This window comes from Callorhinus ursinus, unplaced genomic scaffold (assembly GCF_003265705.2).
Source record: "Callorhinus ursinus isolate GAN/ISIS: 27379988/994484 unplaced genomic scaffold, GSC_fseal_2.0 scaffold4, whole genome shotgun sequence".
NCBI classification, from domain to species: Eukaryota; Metazoa; Chordata; class Mammalia; order Carnivora; family Otariidae; genus Callorhinus; species Callorhinus ursinus.
The window spans coordinates 40339845-40350547 of record NW_027397066.1 but is presented as its reverse complement, the minus strand read 5'-3'; the positions used below and the strand labels follow the sequence as shown (position 1 = coordinate 40350547).

At 42.1% G+C, this 10703-nt stretch overlaps 1 protein-coding gene across 3 annotated transcripts in view; it reads left to right on the top strand.

The window, feature by feature from the left end:
* Positions 1-822: 822 nt before the first annotated feature.
* FRYL (FRY like transcription coactivator) overlaps positions 823-10703 on the top strand; it is a 252038-nt gene continuing 242157 nt past the window's right edge. For all 3 annotated transcript variants that reach the window (XM_073891643.1, XM_073891641.1, XM_073891642.1), the window contains exon 1: positions 823-1035. The gene's annotated coding sequence lies outside the window, so the exon portion shown is untranslated. The remainder of the gene's footprint in view (positions 1036-10703) is intronic.

Sequence of the window (10703 nt, the reverse complement as noted above, 5' to 3'; positions counted from 1 at the left end):
AGCGGGAAGCCTGCTTCTCCCTCTCCCACTCCCCCTGCTTGTGTTCCCTCTCTCGCTGTGTCTGTGTCAAATAAATAAAATCTTAAAAAAAAAAAATAAATGAACGATTGTGAGATGACACCTCCAGGTTTGCAGATACCTTTACTAAAGCTCTTCGGGGTAGCGAAAGGCCAGTGGAATCGACGGTGGGGGTAGAGTGGGCAGTTGGTGAAAACTTGAGCGAATCTCAAGAGGAATTAGTGCCAGAATTTGAGGTATTCTCACTCTCACCACTCCATTCACTAGACAGCATGCTGAGGTTCCGCAGGATCCCAGCTCCGGATATATTACTCAACTTGAGAAGATTTTGATTTTTTCTCTTCTCCCTTCCCCGCTTTCCCCAATACAGGCTGTGAGTTTGTCCACGACCCCTACCACCATTTAAAGGGAAAGGCGCTTAGAAGAAGGCAAAGTAGGGAGGACTTTGCAGCTGTATTTCTCAGACCCGTAAAGGGAGAGCAATAATGGGTAAGGGGCGTGCAGACTAACTCCTTCCTTGCCCAATCAGGTGCACAGGAAGATGTCCTTTTACCAATAAAAATAAAATTCGCTTTCCGGAGGCGGGAGGATGAGCCTTGACTGCCAGTTCTCCAAAGCAACGATGGAGTAGAGGACAGAGAGTGATTAGAGGAAGGGCCAACCCGGGGAAAGGGGCGGGGTGGGGGTGGGGGCCGCGGTGAGCGGCGGCCAGACCGGCCAGTGGAGTGCGAGGATTGCTGTTCCTGTTGTAGTGTTTCTCGCCAATCAGGAAGGCGAGGGAGTAGGCGGGGCGGGGAAGGGGTGGGAAGAGCTCGCAGCACCGCCGGGCGTCCGTCGGGCTCAGGGGGAGAGAGAAATCCGGTTAAAATCAGAGTCGGAGGTTTAACCACACATCGGTTCCGATCGGATTATTCCTTAAAGGGAACGCGCCATTGTCAAGAGAACGGAGCCCGGGGCCCGAGGGCGGGGACCGGCGGCGCCCGAGGAGCGAGGCAGCTGCACTTGGACTGGGGACTGGTAGGTGTTGCCTGGGGAAAGACGCTTCATTTCACTTTCTCTTCCAGCCCCAGGGGCAGGCGCCGGGATGCCCGGCGGCCACAGCCCTGGCGGGAGACGAGGTCGCCGGCCCTCGCCCGGCTGCCCTTCCTGATGGGAGCCGAGGGGGAGGTGGGCCAGGATGGCTGGCAGGCTGCGCCGCCCGGGCAAAGACTCCTAACGGACCGTAAACGGCGGCGCAGCCCCCGCTTCAACCGAAAACCCGCCGGACCGGCAGCGGGTCCTCGGGGAGCGCCGCGCGCCCCGCTCCCGCGCGCGCCCCGCTCCCGCGCGCGCGCCGCTGGCTCGCGCGCCCCCTGCCCCTCGCGCGCCCGCCTCTCCTCGCGCGCCCCCTGCCCCTCGCGCGCCCGGCGCCCCTTCGCGCGCGCGACTCCTCTCGCGCGCGACGCCTCCTCGCGGGAGCCGCCCGGCGGGGAGGAAGGCGGCGGCGGCGGCCAGGCGGAGGGAGGCCGGCGGCCACGGCTTCGCCACCCCGGTCGTGAAGGAAGGGCTGAGGAGCAAACTTGGCCCGGCAGCTGGCGGCCCCGGGCGGGAAGAGGCGCTGGGGGACCCTCGGAGCGCGCGGAGTCGCTGGCCGGGCCCAGCATTGTCCCTCTTTTCCTTTGCTCTTGTTTCTCCGCCCACTCTTCGCGGTCGCACCCCCAGACCCGGAGCCTGCCGGAATCGGAGTCTGCCCCACCGACGCCGCAGCCCGGGCTCGCGGGCCGCCCGGGCCTGATGAGTGTCTTTGCTGACTTCGGTCTCCGCACCGGCGCGGGCTACCCGGACGCTGAGCTCTTGCAACTTTTCTTTGCAGATTGATGGAAGTTGTGGCTTTCAGGCAGCAGGTTCTTTGGGCAGAGACTCTCTTCCTCTATGGAGAGGATGATTTCTAGGGCGAGCTGGTTCTTGATTGCTGTCGATCGTTCTTCCCATCCCAGTTTCATTCCTAGGCACCTAAAATCGCTTCCCTCATGGATTTGCAATTATACCGGAGCATTAACCTCTCCTCAGGCCAAAATAATATGAGAAGAGAAAAAAGAAAAAAAAAAGGGGGGGGAGCTATGTTGATGAGGAGCAAGAACTCTACATAGAGCTGAATTTGCCTTAACCTTTGAACTGCGGAAGGTTACCTCGACTTACTGGCGGAGGTTCTTTTGGAAGGAAAACAACAAAACCAACCTACTAGATTGTTAGGGTCTGTAGGATTAGGAAAAAAGTACTTTTTTTCAGGAATAATCAGTTTTGTAAAGTACTGTTCTGTCTAGCAGATAACTACCGTAATTTCTACTATTGAACTCATAGGCATTATAATTAGTAACAACTTTTACCTGTTGATAAAACAAGAGGTTTTTTTTCTCATCCTGAGCATTATTGCTCTGCTCTACCTGTCAGTACTCGCTAAAGAAATAATTTAGAAACATCGCAGCCCTTGTTAGAGATCTTATTTAGAAAAGGAATGTTTTCATAAGCATTCATTTTTGACAGTTTCTTCTTGAGCAATACTTTGTAGAGTACTTGCATGTGCAAGTTACAAGCCTATAAACAAAGTAGCAGTGGGTGTGTTATTCTGTAGTCTTTTTTTTATTTGTTTTTGCTACTCATCAAAAATAGCATTCCATCCTGTCTTCCATTCTGAGTTATTTTGTAAAATTACTTCTTTTGGAAGAGTGAATTTTGTTGGAATGCCTAGCTCAGTGGTTTTTTTTTTTTTTTAAAGCAATACTAAACGTCCTGAAGTGTTCCTTGATTAACACACTATATAGTAACTTTCTGAGTGGTGTGGAACGTTATCAGTTCACACGCTCAGCAATAACAAGAAAGGAGAAACCAGGCAAACTGAAAGCCAATTTTGGATAAGAATGAGAAGTACTTTATTCTTCCCACAGAATTTAGGAAGTGCAGACACACAAAAACGTGTTCTTTTGTAGTATTCTTGATGGTATCTGGCATTGTTACACCTATATTCCTCTTATCCCTCCCCTTTGATCCCGTTCTGTGATAAGGATGTCAGGCAAGCTTGCAGGCATAATCTCCCTTTCCATCTCATAATATAGTTAAGTAGAAGATTAAAACAAGTTTTCAAATTTCTATCTTTGTTTACTTCCAGCTTCAACAATAGAGGAGAGAATTTCTGAACTTTTAAAAGAGCACATTCAGAAAGAATTATCTTTGAAATAGCTAGGCTATGCTTCCTGGAAAACATTTTTCCTTTGTGCTTTTCATATTGTTTTAAACACATTGTCTTATGTATACACATTGCCAGGACATTTCTTGAGTTGTGAACTGTCCCTTGAGATCCTTGGGAACTAGGACTGTCCTTCATTTCTCTACAGATTCACTGTGTCACAATAACAGTGTTGTCTTAGGACTTTGTGACAAAGAAAGATAATGTGATATAAAGGCTGCTTGAGAGATTTAATTTTTTTTTTTTTAAACGTGCACCCTTTCTGAACAAGTTACACTAAAGCAGAGCAGTTAGTTCAATGTTTGGGTGTAGATATTATTAGTCTAGATACTTTTTGTTCTTTTTGCAAAAATGTGATTTAATTGTTTATAATATCTGTTCCGCAGACATTTTTTGTGATAGTGATAGCTTATTGTCACAATTGTTCGAACTAGGTTTAATCTGTCAACAGTATCTGTTGAGTATGTATTTATTTAAGAAGTATGGAAAGATAAAATAGAAATGGATTACGGTTATTGCTCTCAAAGGTATAACAGTTTAATGGAAGATGCAAAATTATCATCCATAGGAAAAAGACCATGTATATCTCAGCACAGTAACAAGTGCAAAGTGACAGGGACACAGGATTCATGCTCAAATGGTAAAGAGATAGTGGAATAATAGAAGAAATCTAGGTGAGGTGGGAAAGTTTTCATTGCTTTATATAGCAGGTTTTATATTTTAAAAGAAATTTTAAAAGAAAAATTATGTTTGGGGGTTGGCTGGGTGTATGTTCTCTACTTGGACTATTTTTATCTATAAAATATTTTTTTGGGGGCAGAGCAAGTGCTCTGAATTTCAACTGTAGTTACCTCGCTAGAGAGATCATCCATCTGACCCAGCTCAATTGTCACCTTGTCTGCAAGCTCTTCTATTCTAATCATAAGTGATTGCTCTTTCTACTTGCTCTTATAAAACCCTTTTACAGCACAAACTATGCTCTGACTTACAGTATGGTTATGTTTGTTATGATTGTAGACTTTGCTAAACCATTAACAAAAGTTCTAGGTACTCTCCTCTTTATTTTATTTATTTATTTATTTATTTATTTATTTGATTTATTTTTTACTGTTGCTTAAAGTACTTGAGCACTTTTGTTATCCCACCAGTATTCTTTTTTTTTTTTTTTTAAGATTTTATTTATTTATTTGACAGAGAGAGAGAGCAGGGAGAGTGTCAAGAAGAGGGAGAGGGAGGTTTCCTTCCGGCTTTCTTGCTGGTGTTGGCCCGGAGAGATCTGGCTTATCAGGGCTCTGCAATTCTCCAAAAGAGAAATCTTGAAAAGGACTGACCAGTTCTTGTATTTCAAAACCATGGCCCATGGTTCAGTGACATTCAGGGACGTGGCCATAGACTTCTCACAGGAAGAATGGGAATTCCTGGACTCAGCTCAGAGGGACTTACATAGGGATGTGATGTGGGAGAATTATAGCAATTTCATCTCACTAGGAGAACCTTCCATTTCTAAACCAGATGTGATTACCTTATTGGATGAAGGGAAAGAGCCCTGGATGGTTGTGAGGGAAGGGACCAGAAGACACTACTCTGGTAAACACTACTCCCAACATGGGGCTCAAACTCACAACTCCCGAGATCAAGAGTTGCATGCTCCACTGACTGAGCCAGCCAGGCACCCCTATTGTAGTACATTTTAAAAGTTTAGAAACAGATGTACATATTCATTAGTGATTATGTAATTATAGGAATAAATGAGTAATATCCATTGTGAAAAAAAAAAAAAAAAAAGAAGAGGGAGAGGGAGAAGCAGACTCCCCGCCGAGCAGGGAGCCCGATGCGGGACTCGATCCCGGGACTCCAGGATCATGACCTGAGCTGAAGGCAGTCGCCCAACCAACTGAGCCACCCCGGTGCCCATCCCACCAGTATTCTGAAAAACCATAAGCTGTAAAGAAGTTCAAATTGTTTTACTTGGGGAAAGCGTGTGTGTGTGTGTGTTTAGAGGTAAACCATTTTTTTCCTTATCACCAGAGCTTTACATGCTTTTGAGTACAAGGCTACCACTAGTATGTTTGTGTTCAAAACGTTTCAAAAACTGGTCAAAACCGGTGTCCCTGAACAGTTTACCTGCCTTTACCCTAAAATATTTTTGGAGTAAGTACTCCTAAGCTTAATCTCTTCTCATTTATTGATTCTTTTAATCTCTAGAGAGCATTAAAAATTGCTTCGAGACTGCCAACAGACGCTCATAGTAGCCCAAGGAGGAATGTGGGAAGACATTTCTTCATGATCAAATCACATACAGAGGTTTTACTCAAATCTTATGTTGCTCATTATAAAAAGGGAGCTACAATTTGGGCTGATGAAGTGGGTGATAAGATTCTATTGTTCTAGGTGCTTCTTTAAGCTAACTTAGTGGGGAAAAAGGTTTTCCAAAGGTTCCTAAATAGTAAGCAGCCAGTTGGCTTAATCAGCTGAGAAATCTCCATTCATTTGGCAATTTTTTATTGAGAACTGCACCTACTTTGTGTACATTGCCTAGCATTGAAGATAAGATTAAGTCTGCCTTTACCAAGTTGTGAGGTCCTCTGAGTAGGATCCTTAAATAGAGTGGTACATGTGGATTAAAAGTACTGTAAAAAGTACACACCTAAGTGAATTTATTATTCAGTTTTGTTTATTGTTCTGCATAGCTTCTTCCAAAGTATGCTAGCAAACAAACATGGTCTTCCATCCCAGGTGGCTTGGGGTTCATGGACACTGTTAAATAAATCTGTGAGCTCTAGGGGTGTTTTTTTTGTTTGTTTTTGTTTTTTTATTTAAACCCCGTTCTTCTTATGGGGCAGAATATTTTTGAAATTCTATAAATATAAATGTATCTTTCCTTACACTCTACAAGGGTCATCCATTTCAAAGACTGCCATTATGAGACTACATCTATATGCTGACAGATAATGGGCAGTTTGCTGATAGAGTAGTAACATTCTTTTAAAATCAAAATGCTATAATAAATAGATGCCTTTATCAGGATTTTTTTTATATTATGAAAATAACCATTTTGAAAAACCACTTACATAAAAATACTGTGTGAATTATTTTTAACTTTTATAAATTGTACTTCCCTGCACCTCTCCCCCCATGTCTGTTGCTTGATGTTTGTATTTGTTGGGAAAGAATTGGATTGTTAATAAAAGGACTGTGTAGGACTGTCAGTGATGAGGTCAGCCAGGTCAGGAAGAATATCTGACAGAGGGGTATATCCTATGGAGTTTGACCATAATGCAGTAATTATAATTTGTCAAATTTTGTGAAGAGTTAAAATTTTAAAATAACATGGGTGCCTGGCTGGCTCAGTTGGTGGAGCATGTGACTCTTGGTCTCAGGGTTGTGAGTTTGAGCCTCACATTGGGTGTGGAGATTGCCTAAAAATAAAATCTTAATGGGCGCCTGGTGGCTCAGTCAGTTAAGCGTCTGCCTTTGGCTCGGGTCACGATCCCAGGGTCCTGGCATCAAGTCCCAAATTGGGCTCCCTGCTGAGTGGGGAGCCTGCTTCTCTCTCACCTTCTTCCCCTCCCCCTGCTAATGCTTTCTCTCTCACACTCTCTTTCTCAAATAAATAAAATCTTAAAAAAAAAAAAAACAGCTCTATGGAGATGTAGTAATTTACATACCATACAATTCACCTATTTAAAGTGTACAATTCAGGGGCACCTGGGTGGCTCAGTCGGTTAAGTGGCCTACTGTTAATTTTGGCTCTCATGACCTCAGTGTCCTGAGATCTAGCCCCATATTGGTCTCGTGCTCAGTGGGAATCTGCTTGTTTCTCTCCCTCCCCTTCTACCCCTTCCCCTGCTCATGTGTGCACGCACGTACCCTCTCTCTCAAATAAATGAATCTTTAAAAAAAAGTAAAGTAAAAAAGTAGTGTTCTGTTCAGTGGCTTTTAGTATATTCCAGAGTTGTAAACCACCACCACAATGAATTTTAGAACTTTTTCATTCACCTTCCCCACCTCCCTCACCAGCCCTAGGTAACTAACCATTGATCTACCTTCCATCTTCATACGTTTGTCTATTCTGAACATTTAATATAAATGAAAGGTAGCATTTTAATAAATGTATATTTCTGTATAAACTGATCCGTTTCAATGTATGTAAATCCTAGGAAAGAGGTTCCTTCATCATGTGTGTAGCTCCAAGTTTAGAAGGATTTTAAGAGGCATTTTATCTACAATCCTTATTCTACCTAAGCCTGGAGAGTAATGGGAAAAGTTTTCTTTTCCTATGAAAATTACAAGACTCATTTGGTGACAGTTTTTTATATTCATTTAATCATTTGGTGACTCTAAACAAGTAAATAATTTATGTGTCAAAATATCTGCCTGCTGCACCTAAAGAAAGGACATACTTTAAAAGAAGTTGAGGGGTGCCTGGGTGGCTCAGTCAGTTACGCAGCCAACTCTTGATTTCAGCTCAGGTCATGATCCCAGGGTCCTGGGTTCGAGCCCTGCATAAAGCGTCGTGCTTATTGGCAGTCCGCTTGGATTCTCTCTCTCTGTCTCTGTCATGGTAATGAACTTTTATTGTTACCGCATAGTGCTGGTGACCTTGTAGGCACTTAATAAATGCTTATTGATAGCCTGATCAGTATGATCATAGATATTTTCATTAGCTCTAGTAGTCCTTATTTGTCATCTTGAAATAATAATAGCTAAATTTATTGAGTGCTTAGTAACTATTGTGATAATTAAATGTGCTATCTTTTAAGGTAAAAGGATGCAATTTAGTTATGAGAATTTTCTGTAATTATCTCCATTGATTATAGTTTTACAGGTTTCTGATCATTTCTTTTGTCTTTTTAAAATTTTTTGAATGAGGGGCGCCTGGATGGTTCAGTCGGTTAAGTATCTGCCTTCAGCTCAGGTCACGATCCCAGGGTCCTGGGATGGAGCCCTGCCTCAGGCTACCTGCTCAGTGGGGAGCCTGCTTCTCTCTCTCCCTCTGCTGCTCCTCCTGCTTGTGCTCTCTCTCTGTCAAATAAGTAAAATCTTAAAAAAAGAAAGATTTTTTTGAATGACTGTTTTTGGTCAGACCTAAGACACTTTGATGCTGCCGCTTTCTTGATCTTTCCAGGAGATAAGATTTTCACCAACTACATCTTGCTGTTGGGTGACAGCAATTGTTAAGATTCATCTCTAGTTGAGAGCATCTGTACTGCAGAGGGGTTGAAGTATGTTGTGTTTTGTTTGTTTTATTTATTAAAGGGCATCTGGGAATCGATGAGGAAAGGATAGTAGTTTGTTCACTCACTTACTGTAATGCAGCCTCACTTTTTAGTTCATAAAATATTTCCATGTATGCTTTGTTGCCTGAATGAATTTCAGCATAATATTTCAACTTCTCAGGATTCCATGTTTCATTTTGTTCTGTTTTGAGTTTTGATGTATCTCTATTTCATGGTAAAATTCAGATGTGATGTAATTGAGTTCAATACTAAAGAATACTGGAAAGATCATTTAATACAGTTTTCAGTTTTGTGTCTCTGTTTAAAAATACAAGATGGATTATGCTGTCTATAATACTGGTTAAAAAATATCACTTTGGTGGTTCCTTTCGTGTGTCTTGGGCACCAGGGAACGCACAATGATTTATTTGCCGAAGAGCTCCAGCCATTAGTGTCCTCAGTCAGCAATCTACAGACCACCGTAGTTTGTTCATTTGTTGGCGAAACTATTCCTTTCTAAATCGTGTTGGTTTGGGGATTGGTTTGCGTATTACTTTACTGTTAGCTGTATCTCTCTGCTCTCATTATACCTGCTTACTGTACTTTTCTTGCCTTTCTAATTTGATATTTTAGTGTGCCATGAGTAGAACCCATAACCACATTTGTGGAATGGTGGGTAAAAATGATAGAAGGTTCTGAATAAGGAGCCAAAGAAGCATGGGGCTTTAGTGCTAGGACTTGTTATATTGATTTTTACTGCTTAGAGGACTCTAGCTTCTTTCCTGGTTTTGGACTCTGTTTCAGGTAGTTGATGTTTCTGGATAGCAGGTGGTGTAACAACCCCTGAATAATGGACCTCTTAAAATTCTGTCTTAGTCTAACTCAAGTAGATGGTGAATAATTAAGTGGATGGGGAAAAAGGAAAATAATTCTTTCTTGGATGTCTTGATTTTTTTTTTTAAGATTTTATTCATTTATTTGAGAGAGATCATGAAGTAGGGGAGGGGCAGAGGGAGAGGGAGAGGCAAACTCCCCACTGAGCAGGGAGCCCAACACGAGGCTCAATCACAGGATCCTGAGATCATGACCCAAGCTGAATGCAGACACTTAACTGACTGAGCCACCCAGGCTTCCCGGATGTCTTGATACTCTGCTTCTTGAGAGAACTGTCATAATCCCCAAGCTCGTACACCAGGATACTTGAATGCACTGCTGTATTTTTTGTTACAATACAGAGCCTCATATAATTCCATGAGCAGAAGTTAGAGGCCTTCAACAACAAGGCGGCTGCATGCAAAATAGCCACCTTTGCCTATTATATGCATATTTATATTTCAACTGGATCTTCTGGTAATCTATTTGCTTTGAGGTAAAATTGTCTTTGTAGGTGCTGTTTTCTATGTTTGTGTTAATGATAACCTGGACTATGTCTTGTATTTAATATTCCTGGCAATACTGAATCTTTGGTATACTTTCAGTAAATACTGGTTAGAGTTTAGCCATACATTTCTTTATGGTTGCTGCCCTTTATCCTGTTGTAGAACTCATGGAGTTACAACGTTTTCAGAGCTGGAATGTCTTGGGAATGATCTAATACAACTCCTACATTTTGTGGATGACCATGAGATTGTGACTTGCTTAAACTATGGATAGAATAGAGTTCTTTTTGATTCTCAGTCCGGTGTCTGTCCTGTTCTTGTATATGCTTCCCTAAGTAAAACTTTGAAAGGATAGAAATCTCAGACTTTTGTAGCTTCTGTAACAGAGGTCTGCACATTTTTTTGCCACACCCCAGCGGTATAAAGAACTGTATTCTGCATTCCCCATATGTATGTTTGTTGTAAACTATATACTATTTATACTGTACATAGTAAGACATTCATAAAAAATAATGAGATAAAGATGAAAAACCTTTTAGAACAATTTAAAATGTATTATTTTCATGTTTTTGATTCCACTTAAAATATTAGTAATTTTAAAAATAAGTATGATTGAATATCATCACTTTAAAAAAAACTTTATTTTGAAACAATTATAGACTCGTGGGAAGTTGTGAAAATGGTGCAGGGGGTCCCGTGTAACTTTCATTCAGCTACCCCAGTGTAATATCTTACGTAACGTAACATTAATAACCATGTTTAATCAGGAAACTGGCATTGGTACAATACTGTTAAGTAGCCATATTCAGTTTTCATGGTTTTTAATGCACTCATTCATGTGTATGTGTGTGTAGTTTTATGCAA